This window comes from Rhynchophorus ferrugineus, unplaced genomic scaffold, assembly GCF_030347505.1.
Source record: "Rhynchophorus ferrugineus isolate W39M unplaced genomic scaffold, kcgeb_rfMv2 rfM9, whole genome shotgun sequence".
Taxonomy (NCBI): Eukaryota; Metazoa; Arthropoda; class Insecta; order Coleoptera; family Curculionidae; genus Rhynchophorus; species Rhynchophorus ferrugineus.
The window spans coordinates 5,630,635-5,647,369 of record NW_027472588.1 but is presented as its reverse complement, the minus strand read 5'-3'; the positions used below and the strand labels follow the sequence as shown (position 1 = coordinate 5,647,369).

At 31.8% G+C, this 16,735-nt stretch overlaps 3 long non-coding RNA genes across 3 annotated transcripts; 2 read left to right on the top strand and 1 right to left on the bottom strand.

The window, feature by feature from the left end:
* Positions 1-378: 378 nt before the first annotated feature.
* Positions 379-4,347, top strand: LOC143202048 (uncharacterized). Its single transcript, XR_013007074.1, has 6 exons — positions 379-1,653; positions 1,702-2,219; positions 2,286-2,457; positions 2,615-2,765; positions 2,825-3,340; positions 3,635-4,347. It is a non-coding gene; the product is annotated as an uncharacterized LOC143202048 (long non-coding RNA).
* A 1,235-nt stretch (positions 4,348-5,582) lies between these two features.
* On the bottom strand, positions 5,583-12,965 carry LOC143201954 (uncharacterized). The gene is made up of 2 exons (XR_013007055.1): positions 12,809-12,965; positions 5,583-6,815 (listed from the first exon to the last, which is right to left on the bottom strand). It is a non-coding gene; the product is annotated as an uncharacterized LOC143201954 (long non-coding RNA).
* A 128-nt stretch (positions 12,966-13,093) lies between these two features.
* LOC143201955 (uncharacterized) lies at positions 13,094-14,670 on the top strand. Its single transcript, XR_013007056.1, has 3 exons — positions 13,094-13,680; positions 13,728-13,863; positions 13,918-14,670. It is a non-coding gene; the product is annotated as an uncharacterized LOC143201955 (long non-coding RNA).
* The last annotated feature ends 2,065 nt before the right edge of the window (positions 14,671-16,735 follow it).

Below are 16,735 nucleotides of genomic sequence, written 5' to 3'. Positions count from 1 at the left end.
TAATCAGTAGTAATGAATAATATGTATTTTTTATTAAGTAGTGCTCTGAATCTAACCTTGGATGGTAAATATCACCAAGTGTTTAAAATTTAACTTTTATTCTGTGATTATCTCAGTAAATGACTTTTGAATGGCAACACAATAAGCATTAAGTATCTGACCCATTGCATGTTTGACCATTAGGAGTTTCAGTTTCCTTAATAAATGATGAATATTTGAGTGTCAGGTGGCTCAAATCTCACTTGAAACTAATTGGTAAATTCGAGAATATATATTAGACTGTCCAAGTACTGAGGAATAATTTACAAGAACTATAACTTTGGTTTGTTATTGTAATATTTATATGCTCTTAAATAATTACATATTGTTATATTTTCTCTTTTTCCTGTTAAATTGAAATATGTTCATAAAAGGTTCTTCATATTGTATCTTTCAATGTTCCAAATATTTTTAACTTGAATCATACCAGAAATATTAGGTTACGGCTCTTGTGTATCATAATGTGATTTGATTCTTGAAAATTTTCCGGTTATTACATGACGAATAGAGTCTTAACAAGTCCAATCATCTAATGAATAATTGGTTTCTATAAATCCAAACAATGATTGCCCGTAATTCGCTTATTTACGACGTGTGTTTCTCATATCGCCGGCATCAATATCCTGGTACGCTAATAAAACCGAACCATACCGACCGTATAATAGAGCTCGTTGAGCTCATTTGGCCGAACATTGTATTCTGGGCAACAATAACTAATTTGGCGTCACGGTTCGACGTGGAAAGCCCTACATCATGCCGCGTTATTACTCTCTCTCGCTCTCTTGAAATCTTGCCTCGCCCTGACCGACTCGCCGAGTATATTAATCTTAGATTTTCCGTTGTGCGTCATTGTGGGAATCGAAATAATACGGGATAATGCGGCACGATGGCGGGCTGGGACGCCGGTGGTTATGCAGCGGTTCATTCGTTGCACTACGTTTTGTGTTTTGGTTCGGTTTAACGTCGTGTTATGTTTGGAATTGGCGCGAAATGGCAACAATGGATCCGATTGTTGTACCAGCGCGAGTTTATAATTAATCACGGCGAGTAGGTGTAATTTTGATTTATTAGTTTCGCCCGAATTTTAGTGAATAGTGTAAAATTCATAATAGAGCCCGAGTTCATTTGTATTAATTACACACGGTGCATTATGGCTATAGTATTCGAAGTCACAGTATATTGTTTTATGACATAAATATCATTATTAATAAAAATAAATCAAACAGATAAATACGCAAAAACCAATGTATAGTCTATTCAAAATAACAGTGTAGTTACGTCATCGATATGTTTGTATTTATTGCCTGTCGATATTGGTAAATTCGTTTTAGAATAAGACCATATTTTCCTTCTTATTCTATTCTAGTTAAAAAGAGACACAATGCTGTCTAATACGTTCGGACACTTAACCGAATAAGCCAACAAAAGTCGTCCGGTTGACCAACGTCTGCAGAATACTTCAAAATATTAATTATAATAATTAAAGGTTATAAAATGGTAAACGTTCTTTTAATGCTTCGCTTGATTTGATAAATTTCAAATCTGATGAACTGCGTCTCTACTTAGTTACTTAGATAATGAAGGTCCTCTCTTGCCATAAAATTCGTTAGAGGAGTAAGCACTTTTACTGATAAATTTACTGAATACAATAGTATATATTAGCATGTTGCAGCTGCACTGAATATTAGTATGGGCACGCTCAGTGAAATATCAGATAGAATGAAAAATGTAATCTTGGATTCACCGAAGAGAAACCTCCTCATACAAAGCTGGTAACGAATCTAGCTGGATGTTAGCTTTATGAGACATAAATTATTTAAAAAATATAAAATGTAGTGTTTTTTCACTATAAACATAATTTAATATTTATAATTATTTCAGAGAAAACTTTCGGTCTGGAAAGTATTTGAGAGATGTAAAACATACTGACATACACAGTTGAGTAATATAGGATTTAAATCGGGTAAAGATGACTCACAAAGTACTCTAATGGCACTTCCAGACATTGCATTTAATAGAATATAATTCTTAAAAGCATATAATAAAATTAAAGATGACTTATTATTTCAATTTGTGTTTTTAGGTGACAATATTTCAGAATGGGACCAATATATCCAATTGTTACTTATGACAAGGTGATAATAAAACAGTATTAAGACAAAAAAAGTCGATGGAAAAATGTAAACATTGGAATAACTGTTGATTAGGTTTTATCAGTCACAACATTTGTTAATAATTAATTGCAGATATATTGTTCTTTATGCTGTAAACAGGAATGGTTAATAGCACCTTCGGCTTGGATGAACTCGATAAGATACATTGAAGAAGAAAATGACAAATGATAGAGTCGTGAACAAATGTTAACAGCTCATTGCTGACAATTTCCAAGACATGGTGACGAGAGTGGAAATTACTAAGGTCAGTATATAATATAATTATGTAACATATAACTGTAGGAAATTCTATTATAGAGTGTGAAATATTTATGTGTACAGATATATGTGTAACTGTTTAGAATTTACATGAACATTTGCTTAAAATATATGAGAAGAAAAAAGTACTAACTCTTTTGCAGATATGGTGATTGCATTAGGAAGAACACAGTGATTAAATCTAGTTTTATCAAGAAAGGTGTATACAAAACAAATTAAATAGAAATACAGTCATATTATAATGACTTTACAAGGAAACACTGTACCATAGAAAACAAGAATTAAGCGTAAAACGTAAATATGTTCAGTAATGAAAGTACAATATATTACTTGGACATACAATTGTTAATTAGGTGTATTAGGCCTTCAGAAGATACCACTACATAAAAAACGCGCCTAGAAGAGATATGTGCTGTGGAGAAGAGTTCAATGTAAATAGAATAAAACCCAACTCTAACCTACAAACTACTATGGATGTATAATTAATTGTAGATATAAATCCTTCGTTAATATATGCATTAGATGTACTATTATGTTAAAATAAATTATTTTTGATAACAGTATTTTTGTTTAATTATTTTAGTTAGATTATAATGTTGTTGCATGTCAAAGCCAAAATGAACTAAAACTGAGAGTTGATACGGCAACACTGCGACATTCTGACATCGTCAATTCAGATGACGTCAGTCGCTAAATCAAAATTGCCACTTTGCCAAAAAGATAGGAAAAAGTTCCAGAAAATAACAGAAAATATTTTGATTTATATATATTGTATCAATTTTGTCAGGATCTTTAATGATAACAATAAAATTAGTTTCTGACTTTTGTAAAAGTATCTTTTATTTAATATAGCACAAAACTTTGGAACAGTAGGCCAAATATGAACTACAACTTTCGTTTGTCATTGTAATTATTTATATACTCATAAATAATTACATATAGTTATATTTTTTCTATTTCGTCAATTCAGATGACGTCAGTTGCTAAATCAAAATCACCACTTTGCCAAAAAGATAGGAAAAGGTTCCAGAAAATAATAGAAAATATTTTGATTTATATATATTGTACCAATTTTCTCAGGATCTTTAATGATAACAGTAAAATTAGTTTCTGACATTTGTAAAAGTATCTTTTATTTAATATAGCACAAAACTTTGGAACAGTAGGCCAAATAAGAACTACAACTTTCGTTTGTTATTGTAATATTTATATACTCATAAATAATTACATATTGTTATATTTTCTCTTTTTCGTCAATTCAGATGACAGTCAGTCGCTAAATCAAAATCGCCACATTGCCAGAAAGATAGGAAAAAGTTCCAGAAAATAACAGAAAATATTTTCATTTATATATATTGTACCAATTTTGTCAGGATCTTTAATGATAACAATAAAATTAGTTTCTGACTTTTTTAAAAGTATCTTTTATTTAATATAGCACAAAACTTTGGAACAGTAGACCAAATAAGCTTAATTATAATTATTATTATACTTTTCTATTGTTGAAACTAAAAGAGAACAAAAGCGTCATTCGTAATATGCTTACTTCTATATAAGAATACAAAATATCGTCTGAAAGAGAAAGGTAGAACAATAAAAAGGCCATTGTATTACCGCCTTAATTCACTTCAAGTAATGACCTTATCGCTTATTGTACCTTATGCCTAACTTCCATTCCGAGCTTTTCTTTTAGTGGTATTTTCAGGGTTAATATATTAAGTGGTTCTTTTATATTCAGGATAAAATTTAGATCCGTTTTATGGATATGGATCACTGTAGAATAATTATGTGTTATTAGATATATTAATAAAAAGAGTTGTATTAAAAAAATAATTTTTCAATTCAATATAATTTTTGTTATTTCAATAATTTCTTGTTTTATTGGTCGTTTTTTACAGCCATTTATCCGTTTTTACAACAACATTAGATTACAAGTAATTAACAATATTTTATTACATATCAAAATCGAACAACGTGTTGATTTAAAGAAGGATATACGAATGAAGTATAATCAAGGTTTTATTAAATATTCCTTTGTAAATATATACAGAAAAACATTCGTGGCGTGATCAGATTACCAGGGGTTATTTATTGACCGAAAGCTTATAAATGTAGAGACAGATGATTGATAAAATAACTGGAAATCAACATGAAAGATTGAAATGTTTACCTGTGAAAATTGAAAACTTTTATTTACATATTAAGTAGCATTAGAGTATTAGGAAATATTTCATAATTTAACAGTTTCTTTTTAATATATATTTTAAAGTCTCCTTTTACCAACTATGGGTTTATCTGGACTGGAGCTACAGTTAACGTGGGCTCCGAACCACGGTCTACCGACTGGCGAGTGACCAACTTTAGAAATAATCCCAGAAGACATCCGGTCTTGCCTAGCCTGGTTACTGGTGCGACTGGAATCATTTTCCTTGTCGGATTTTACACTCTTGCCTAGGACAATCACAAATTTTAAACAATCACAAACATAAATTTGCGACCATGCCCTAGTAGGTTTCGAATCCGCGGCTATCGCAACAGTAGGACGACCGTCCTATCGCCTTTACCACTGCGCCATCAAGCCAAGTTATTTTAAATTTTATGTTATTTCAATTAGTAGATTTTCAGACCAGGATATTTCTGAGAAATACAATTTATGGTTTCATGGTTTGTTATATAGATCCCTACTCGAAATAGATAGAATAGTTTCCTTAATTTATTTTTATATAGATATGCACTTGAAGAAAGCCAATTTTTATATTATTTATTGCAAACTTATTTTATTGTATAGTACATAATGTACCAAGAACTTGGAACCAATATCTTAATTTTATTATTTATTTATTACCCTATACATAATAATAAATTATTACTCAATTTCTATACTATTTCCATCGTTAACTTTTAAGATATCTTCTGAACCTTGCTTCCTTAATGATAACCAGTTGTACGATAAATCAATAACTAAAATAGACTAGGTTCTAGCAAAATTCTGGTTGCTTCAGTTGCTTGTACATTGAAAATAACGGGTATAAATTCTTCAATACATCTTGAAACTTTTTAGGAGAAGGAACAAAGAGTAACTTGCAGCTAAATAAAGGGAATGTAAAATAATTAATAAAACATAATAGGCGGTTTTTATTATATTTTGCTAATCATAAGAAAATACAATAATATAATAAATTAATGATATATAACCTATATTATTAGGATTGTGAATTAATTTTGAGGGATTTCTAATTTCCGATTAAATTGATAATTTTTGTAACTATATTCATCGAAAATGTGTGATGATTTTTTGGATCATCAGTTATTCAAATTAATGCTACAGAAAACCCTCACCATTTATTCAGTGTTTTAATAGATAAATATACACAGTACTTATACACATATTTCAGTCACTATAGTCTATTCAAAGTTTTTTTTTTGTACATACGTCATCAAGATGTTTAATGTATTGCCTGTGTAATTTATAAATTCGTTCCAGAACCAGGCAATATATTCCTTCTCATTTTACTCCAGTTAAAAAGAGATATAATGCTGTCTGATTAGTTCCAACACGTAAACGAATGGGCTTGTCAGAGTCATCCGGTTGTCAGACGTATACAAAATTCTTGAAAGCAATAGTGATGAGAGGTTATAACTCTATCCTATAAACTATTGTCGCTGTATAATTAACTGCATATTTTAGACAAACTAGAATGTTAAAATAAATTATATTTGGTAACATTCTTGTTCATTTATTTTATTTATATTAGAATTTTGTTGTATGTCAAAGCCAAACTGAATTAAAACTCAGAATTGATGCGGCAACACTGCGACGTTTTGATGTCACGAACTTAAATGACGCATGTAAAAAATAACTTTGAACAGACTATATATATTATTTATAGTTAATAGGCAAAAATATTCGAGATATTAGAATAAATAACAAGCGATATTTAAATATATATTTTCCATAACAATAATTATAATTTAAACTGTGATTTTAAATGGTTTTATTTCATAAAAGAGATTATACCGTTCAATAAATAGAACTAAAATTAAAATATATATTTAAGGCTCCATATATTAATTCCTAAAGTCTCCTGTTAAAATGGCATTTTAAATAAATAATACTAACAATGGCGCTTGTTCTGTTTGAATGGATCCCGTTTCTGATTGTTGGGAGTTATTTGGAGTTTACGATATAATGAAATTACTATGGGCTTTAATTAACCTAGGTAACTTGTCCAAGAAGAATATGACAATATTGAATATGATGATTGTGAAACAGCATAGGTTAAAAAGAAACATTGTTACGTTTTTACCGAAATTGTTCAAGGACATGGTCATCATGTTTGCCACCTAAAAAAAAAGAATATTTTAGTAAAATATAATGTTAAATGAAAAATGTGTTGCGAAAGTCAGTAATGCGAATAAAGATATGATATGATTATGGAAATCTGTATGGCTACTGTTTATGAATATTAAATGCAATATAGTCAAATCAGAGCTATTATACTAACAAAATTGTCATGAACGGATGGAATAGAATTATTCTGCAGTGACTGTTGTATACAGGGTGTTCAGAAATGTTCCTCACGGAAAAGTTGTATATTTCTCTTCATTGCATAAATTAAACCGCAAGCCTGTCATAGATTAAACAACTTAAATTAAATTACTTCTAATTACTTAAATTTTAAATTAAAATTTGAAACATTTCTCTTGGGGACATTAAAGGGTTACGAGTTGTTAAGAATACATCACCAATCGTAGATAGAAGGTTATAAACTGGTAAGGGGTTTATGTTTTCTTCCTTTTTAGCTTTTTATGTATCTTTTCCACCTGGTATAGACCTTGATGCTTCCTTGTAAGTTTTATGCGAAGAAAAATATGAAGGGTGTCTCTGCTTAGCTACTTTCTATTGGTACAGACCCTTCTTGTTTCGGACTGTCTTTTGTATGTGACAGCTTTGTTTTAACGACTTATACTTAGCTCGTGCTTAATGGTACGAAGACTCTATCTGTGTGAAGACTGGTGGCTTCACCTCGAACTTTGACGCCGATTCTTGTTGCTTTTTCGCTTTTTTCAGGATTTTAATTGCCAATTCCTGGATAAGGTGCGGTATATTCTCACGAGTCCTTATTGCTTTATTGCTAATTGCCCCAGTGAGAAATTACCGATTTTATAAGAAGATGTAAAAATAAGTTCGTAACTGACTATTAAAATTCTGATTAACTACAGGATCAACATAAATACAATATGCTATATAAGTACTATATGGTATTAACAATATCCCAATTTCTCTAGAATTTGTAAGACGGTTTTATTTTGTGTAAGATGTTTGTCATAATTTTTTTTTGTAAATTTTACCCAACTTTGCGATTTTTATTGATACCATAGAGATGCATAAGTACAGACTGTCCTCCGTTTAAGATATATTGCTTCGTAAGGTCAATGTCTATTATTAAATACCTTTTCAAACATCATTAAATTAATGGAAAATGGGTAATGGACTTTTTATTTTATTCTGACAATAGTTGAATGAATGTTAATAAACAAGAGCTATAATCATTACCAAATTAACAATCTTACCAACTTTTTCTACCATCACTCTGTGCTAGTACAATACAGCTGAACCCATTCAATTTCTGAATTATGACATGACCTGTCAATCGTTCGAAATAAATTTCTTATTTTGTTAACTAAATTTTTTTTAAACTCGATAATTTTTTCCAAGGAATAATTAGTGGGTTGATTATTTTGTTGTTTGTGTTTGACACAATAGTTTTTATGCGGAATGTTGTTGAAGATGCAAGTATATGAATGATTTAAATTCACAAAGAAGACGAAAGGTGGTTTTTGATTTATTTTGTTCTGGTTCACTGTCAACTACGTATACTGAAAACATTGATAAACATAATAACCTGATGGTTGAGAATGGGAATTAAGTTTATTTGTAACATTTTAATTGCTATATTGAGTCAGCTTTTTTGAAGATTCATAATAGGTCAATTTTGATCCAAGAAACTACAAGAAACAAAGAAAATATACTCGGTTTTTGTTTTGGGCATATTTGATTTAATTCACGTCATATTTTTTTTTCCTATAAAATATAAATACATAGTATAGATATAAGTACTTCACATCACAAATAATTTAAATTATTTTTACGGAAGGTATTATTCTGTAACATCCCGTCTATTACTTGAAGGCTGGCGTCAATATATCACGTCAAATGATATGCTCGCTACTCCACCATGCATATTTATAGTGTATGTGCGTAACGGCGCCTCTAAGATCTATCCATATACGTTCCTCCTCAACTAAACTCAGATGTTTCCTTTAATTCGCAATCGGATCACACGGAGAGAGCAACGCGACATCTGCTCTTTATGGTTATCCGGCTTTTGACAGTTAATAGTGTCGTATATTACGGGAGGGGGTTTCTCCTGTGACTACATATAGTGTGGTAATCAGTGCAGACAAAATGTTGCGAGCTATTTTAAATAGGTAACTTCGTCGCGAATGGGAATACATACACAAACAGATTGCCAGCTGCTGTTATTCCTTTAATATGTTTCATTCATTCCATTATTTAAGTAGTACAACATATAATTTCATTTTGTATTAGTTTTATTATATTATATATGTATTATGTGTACAGAGAAGAAAACACAGTTATTTTAGTTAGTATATTACCAATATACAAATAAATACTTACAGGGGATGGAAAAATACTAGGAGCACCTGAATTATACACAATATCTATTTAACAGATCTATTGAGAAGTCCTCGGCCTGACACAGAGATGGCGCTACTAGACTGAATTCCATATGCTTTTTAATTAGCCCTAACCCTCAAAAGGTGTATAAATTTGACAGCTGTCGGATCATTAGTTTGTGAATTATAGCATTTTGAGTGCAAGTTTAGACGTGGTGAAATGAACACCGAAGACGGTGAACGCAATGGACGTCCAAAAGATGTTAATACCGACAAAAACATTTGAAAAATCCACAAAATGATTTTGAATGACAGTAAATTGATAAAAAACTAATTTTTCCACGAAAATTTCTTTTACTATGGTAGGCCTAGGATTTTTCAATTGACCTGTTGGTAATAAGGCGTTGAGAAACCATTTCCTTATAAAACAGCAATTCGCGACATAGGTTTAAAAAATATCTACCTTCCAATGAAGTGTTGTCCCATTATTGTACTTAAACAGCAGCTAGTTGCCAATCATCGATCGCCTGTTTTAATCATCTCGTAATCATCATAAGCACTATATTGCATGATGTTCATATTATTTTGAACTTTGTGATTAGAGACATGACCTAAGACTATATAGAGGTTTTTTTTCAAGTGGATATATTATGTTGTCAAAATTAAGTGGTCGTTTTTAATATGAAATACATTTCCAAAAAAACAATGTTAGCAACATTTTCGGGAAAAATTGAAGCTTCCCTGATAAGCTTCACTTTTCATTTTGTGTCATTTCATCGAGGTGAAAACAGAAATTTTTTTCAGTAAGTTGAAAATGGTGAAGATGGTGATTTTGATACCGCAGACAAAGAACGTTCTGGACAGGCAAAATATTTGAATTTGAGGATTTGAATTCAGTACTCGATGATGATCGATAAATATACACTGCAAGATCATCCGTAATAAAATTTGGAGCTATACATAACACAATGGTTAAGACGAATTTGAGGTAAACGTCACATAATCAAAATGGTGCGCAATCAAAATGGTAGTGGGACTTTTGCCCCACCGGTTCTTTCAGGTATTCATATTGTTTTGACCATCCCCTGTACATTCCAGAAAAGGACATATAAAAGAAAATATAGAATTAACCGCAAACATTCGCACATGTATCTTTTACATCACACCCTGCGAAACAAAGTTTGACCGGTTCAACTTCCCGAAGTGGATAATAAATGACAAGGGCGTAGCTCGAAAATAATGCGGGACAGATTAGATACGAAAACAATGATTATCTCGATTGTTCTCCGATTCTCTCTCCACGTCTTCTTCTTCTTTTATTGAAAAGCGAGACAATAACAGATGAAATATGGAATCCGTTGCTTTTATTCGCGAAAAGAATCCGGTTAAAAACAAGTGGGGCCCTTCAAAGGCCTTTTACACATTACGTTTTCACAAGTTGTCTCTTATTAGTGTGATTAAACTGGTCAGAAAATAATTTCGTTTTTTGTTTTGGTGTAAAATAAAGACAATTTTTTCACTATGTCTTCATAATAGTGTCAGTGAGTAAATAGTGAAGAATATTCGAAGGTTTACAGGCAAAGTACTTTCATAATGAATTTACATTAACTTGAAATTTTGTTAAAGAAACGAATTATCCTAAATTTCATAGGTAAGTCACTTCAACAAATTCGAATACGAATAATTGGAGACTTATTTCTATCTATTACAGCTGATAGGTTCGAACTGTTAATATATATTTGCTTATAATGCAATGAAGCAATTTTTAGTCACTTATTATTCACTAAACATTACCCTGCCATTAGCACTATTTCTTCATTGAGCATCATTTTATATAATAATGCCCTCAAAATAAACTCAAACTCGATAAATTAAAATAAAACATTTGTATTAGATATCTAAACTAAAATTGAAGTCTTACCATTAAAAGAAAATATACGTTTTTTTCGACACTAAATGTTCTCGAGAATTTCGGTTGTTTGTGACACTGGTTTTGTAAAAACTAACCTGACTTGGACTTAGTGTTATGGCGAAGCAAGAACCTGACAATTACCAAAAAGAGTAATAAATATATTTCGCGGAAGAATAGTGGTGGAACAATGTTTTATACAACTAGACTATAATAAAATAATAAAATAAAGGTCAGTGAGTATTATCGTAAACTAGGTATCAACGGAGGGTATAAATGCGAATAATAGCTATTGAATTATTTTTATGGCTGTTTCATTATTTATTTAGTTTTACGTCATAATAATTCAGGTAGTTTAGTTCCTTTGAGTATTAAAAACAAATGTTTGAAAAAATTGCTAATATATTGTATGGTTTAAATATATTCATTTTATTATGGTATATTAGTTCTTACAAATCACTATATTATAGAAAGCAGAGGACTACCACAAAAATATTTTAAAATTAGTGCAAATAATCATATATTGTTGGATTTTTTATTTCTTAGAATTAGTAGTTAAGAGAGTTTAAAGAATAGTACATTAATGATATGTATAAAAACGGCGAGTATTTTTTTAATATAATAATAGTTTAATATAATTATTTCATAAATAACTGTTAGTATGTGAAGTATCCATATAAATCCTAGGGATATACCACTCGTTGAGGGATATAAACCATCACTTCTGAACAAATATATTGCTATTCAAGCTAGAGACAGAAAGATCCCAACAAGTGGTGGGCAAAGGCTGTAATTAAGGATTGGCTTGCAAAACATGAAGTAAGTTTTGAAGATACCATACTAAAGAATGAACAATGAGAATTAATGAATGAATGAATGAAGAATGAGAAACATTTCAAATTATCACCTGATAAATATAAATGAAATGTTTAATTGTGTAATTTTTAAGAAATAAGCCTGAAGAACGATACACAATAGATCAGATTGCTGAATAATATGGCCTCAGAATGTAACGCCTTCCTCCCTATGACTGCATATGCAATCAAATTAAATTGTTGTGAAATATGGGGCAAATAATTACCACAGTCGATATGCAGACGGAAAAAGATCTTTCTTTCTTTACAACAACACCTTTCGGTTTGGATAAACTTCATCAGACACACATAAGAAGACATTGACAACGAGTGGAATTCTGAACTAGTGTTATATTGGAAATTACCAGCTTAGTTATTGACTTGGATAGTGGCCTAGAATGTGACAGTGAGTGAATGAATATTTCTGGATGTGGGATTATGACTCCATGCTGATGAACAATATCGAGGATGACACTAGAAAAAACTAAAGAATAGTATAAAGTTAGATATTTATGTGCATAGATAACATATGTGTATAATTGTTTAGAATATATATGAGGATATGGATAAAATGCAAACGAGAAAATGAATACTAACTGTTTTGCAGATATTGCAAATGCTTTAAAAAGTAATCCAATGATTGATTCTACTTTATCAAGAGAAAACTAAGGACAAATACAGTGATATTAGATTTATATGACAAGAAGACATAGCAACGAAAGAAAACAAGAACTATCTATATATATATATATATATATATATATATATATAGAGTAGTCAATGAGACAAACAAAAGAACATCAACACAATAAACTTTCCAAGTAGGCCGTGCGTTAATAGCCTCACCTCAACAGCGAAAACAATACACTTACTAGATAATTCGGATTCCGTTTACGAAAACAATCGAACGTCTCGAGCAGACATCCGCCGCGATTTTCACGTCATTCCGACATTCACGGCACACTTCGATACCGTCTCGCTATGAGAAAAATAAAGGTATTCATTGCGTTCCTAGCCGGCGAATGGAACATTGTTTCGCCACGTCAAAATAGACAAAACGTCGGCCTCGGGACGGGGGATCGGGCGTCGCGACGCTTCGCTCCTCTGTTCGGCGTGAGTCGGTCGTCTATTTTTAACGCTCCCGTCATTGAACGTATGCGTTTTGTTGGGAATAATTCGACACTGGGGTTTCATGGAGGTGCGATAAGGTGGAAATAAACTGGTTACAAGTTTACGGCCTACTAAGATATTTTTCCTAATAGAAATATCGTCATTCTCTTGATATTGTATTTTGAGTATGAAGTTACGTATGTTTCGTTTTGGTTATTGCTTCTTCATTATTACAATATGTAGCTTGCCCAATATTAATCAGCGATACTCCTGTCCTTCTTGTCGACTATGTCTATGGGTCTAATATTTATGTTTGTGATTCTCTTTAGACAAGAGTGTAATATCTTCTATCTTCTGGGACGATCTTCAAGTTGGTCATTCGTCAGTCGGCAGGCTTAATGCCGAGGGCCGTGGTTCAGAGTTCATGTTAAACAGTAGGTCCAGTCCAGATATACCCTAGTTGACAAAAAGGAAACTCTAAGTTATCAAAGAATGCCATGGACGTCTTACTTACTTACATCTTACCGATATCATCATAGATGTTTATTATTACTCTGTACTGTATTATTACTAGTACTTCGATTAGGAACCAGATAATGGAGGCCCCCTTTTGCCAGTAAAATGCGTTATAGAGGTAAACATATTTACTGTTAGATATTAAGTTATTAAGATATTTCTTAGTGTGTTGCAGCTGCAGTGAATATTAGTATGGGCATGGCCACGGAACTGAAAATAAATCTCATACGAAGAGGGTGACGAATCAAGATCAGCTTGACGTTAGCTCTCAGAGATCATATATACGAAATGTATTAAAACAGTGAGTACCTTCTTCAACATAAACATAACTTAATACAATTATTAATTATTTCAGATGAAACTGTTCAGCCTGAAAATTATCCATAGAAGGTTTTGAGTTCTGAGAAATATAGGACATCCCTTCAAACACCTTTGAGTAATATATGATTTAAATGGTTTAAAGATAACCCACGAATATTTTAAAGCAATACAATTTTTAAATGTATGTAACAAAATCAATGAAGAGTTACTATTTTAATTTATGTATTTTGGTGAGACATGGGGAGGACCAATATACCCAATGGTCAGGATAGGATGATAAGTAAAATAGTGCCAAGACAACAAGAGTTGATGGAAGAAAAAAGTAAAAGTTTATTAAAATAACATTTTATTAAGTTTTCTTAGTCATAACTAGTGTTGGTAACTATCAACTGAAATCGACTATCGACTGTTTAGTAATTGACTACTTTTTACTATCGACTGATTTCACTACTTTACACTAGTGACTTTCAGTCGAGTGTTTTCAATCGCTATTTTCGGTCCGACTGATATTGCTACTATTTACTATCGTTGCTATTTTTGGTTCTACTAGTTTCATTCAACTGATTTTTAATGTTTTGGCTCTGTCCTCCTATCTGTGACCTTGACAAAAATGTACCAATTTATGCTTACATAGATTATATATATTATGATATATGATATTATGATTTGTTGGTAGTTTGCTTGTAAATAAGAATATATTGTATATTAATATAGCAGCATTTTGGAACGATATTTTTCAAGATTGTTAATGTAATAGGTAATAAGAATAGGTAATATTTCGACTACTCTCTCGATTTCTGTTAAAAAATATTTCTGTTCAATAATAAATAAAGTATTTAATTTATTTAAAAAAGCTATAGTAGTTATTGTGCGATCATTTTAAATTATGCCTTGAATTAGTTTCTTTTTCTATGATTAGGTACAGGTTTTGTTTAAGATCTATTGTATTGTTTATATTTATAATAGTATGTTATCTGAAAATAGCAATCAACATATTGAAATACGATAAAACATTTGTGGGGTATTATTCCATACCATAGAAAAATTCCATTCCATTTTACTGAACCATAGAACATTCAAATATAAAAGTAATTCTACTTCGTTCAAAATGAAATTATTAATTGCATGTTAGTAGTACTCAATAAATTTTTTTCCTAATCTTTTATAAAGTTAGTACGTGGAGGGATATGTACATCTCACTCTCGCTATATACTTCCGTTGGAAAATATAAGCAAATATAAAATTAACTGCTTCAAGCAAGTATCTCCGTCCTTCCCTCTTTTATGATTTATACATTAAAGGGTTCGTACATCTTCGTCTGACATCATTTTTGACTGTTTCGACTGTTTTGCGACTATCGACTGTTTCGACTGTTTTCAGTCAATAAATCCCAACGCTAGTCATAACATTTATTAATAATTCATTGTGGATATATTATTTTTCATGATGGAGACAGGAACGGTTAATAGCACCTTCGGCTTGGATGAACTCGATCAGTCCAAAAAACTGAAAGGAAACGAAACTTTAAGTTATCAAAGAATGCCATGGACGAACCTAAAAAAATACAGAGCTCGGATACTTCATACAAGAAAATCGTTTTTGCCGTACGGTATTCTCTTTTTACCGGCATCATCATACATGTTTTTGTGCAAACATGTAGCCTCAACCTTTAATCTGGCCGTGGCGACTCCGAAACCCGATACTGCAGCTTAATGGGCCGACCGACCACCCAACTAAAACAAATAGGACCGGAATTTAATCGTGAACGTAACCCTAGACAGCGGATTGATATTCTTCCAGCTTCCGTGACGTACGAGACCGGGCGGATTATTCAAGAGCAAACATCAGAGGGTTCACCCCTCGGATGGGTCATTATCGATACCGGTCATCGAAAACTATCGGGGGATTAATTTTTCTCCCCCGCCTTCTCTCCGATAATGGGCCGGATACTTTTCAGGATCAATGTTTAATCCTCGGGACGTCCGTGTAGTTTGTTTGGGTTAGTTAATTGACGATATATAACTGAAGGGCGGGTTTGATGAAATGAAATATCTCATACGAAAAGTACACATAGTTTAAAAAGGTTTTAACCTTTAAAAACACTTTAAAATGAACCGCAAGCATATAATTTACTTTTAAAACGTATTATACTCCCTTCTTGTAAGAGGTCAATTGAAAAGTCTGCGGCCTATCATAGTAAAACACATTTTTTTGACAAAATTAGTTTTTTAATCAACATAATCCCCTTCAATGGTGATACACTGATTATAGCAACCCTCCAACTTTTCGATGCCATTTTTGTAGTACGATTTGTACTTTGCTTCAAAATAGACCTCAGTTTCAGCGATAACCTGTTCATTCGACGAACATTTCTTCCTAGCGAGCATTCTTTTGAGATCTGAGAACAGGAAATAGTCACTGGGGGCCAGATCTGGAGAACACGGTGGATGAGGAAGCAATTATAAACCCAATTAATGGATTTTTGACACGGTGCATTGTCTTGGTGAAGCAGCACTTTCTTTTTCTTCAAATGCGGCCGTTTTTTGGCGATTTCGTCCTTCAAACGGTCCAATAACGTTATATAATAATCGTTGTAGATGGTCCTTCCTTTTGCTTAAGGTAGTCAATGAAAATTATTCCATGCGCATCCCAAAATACAGACCCCATAACCTTGCCAGACGACAGATTTCGGAGTGAACTGATGGAGCCATGTTTCATCCGCTGTCACATATGGACGGAAAAACTCGGGTTTATTACGCTTGATCATCTCCATTGTTATATTGATCGTATGCAGCTGACCTATCGACCTCAAGAAATACTATTGTTGCAACATATGGTGACGATACAGCGGT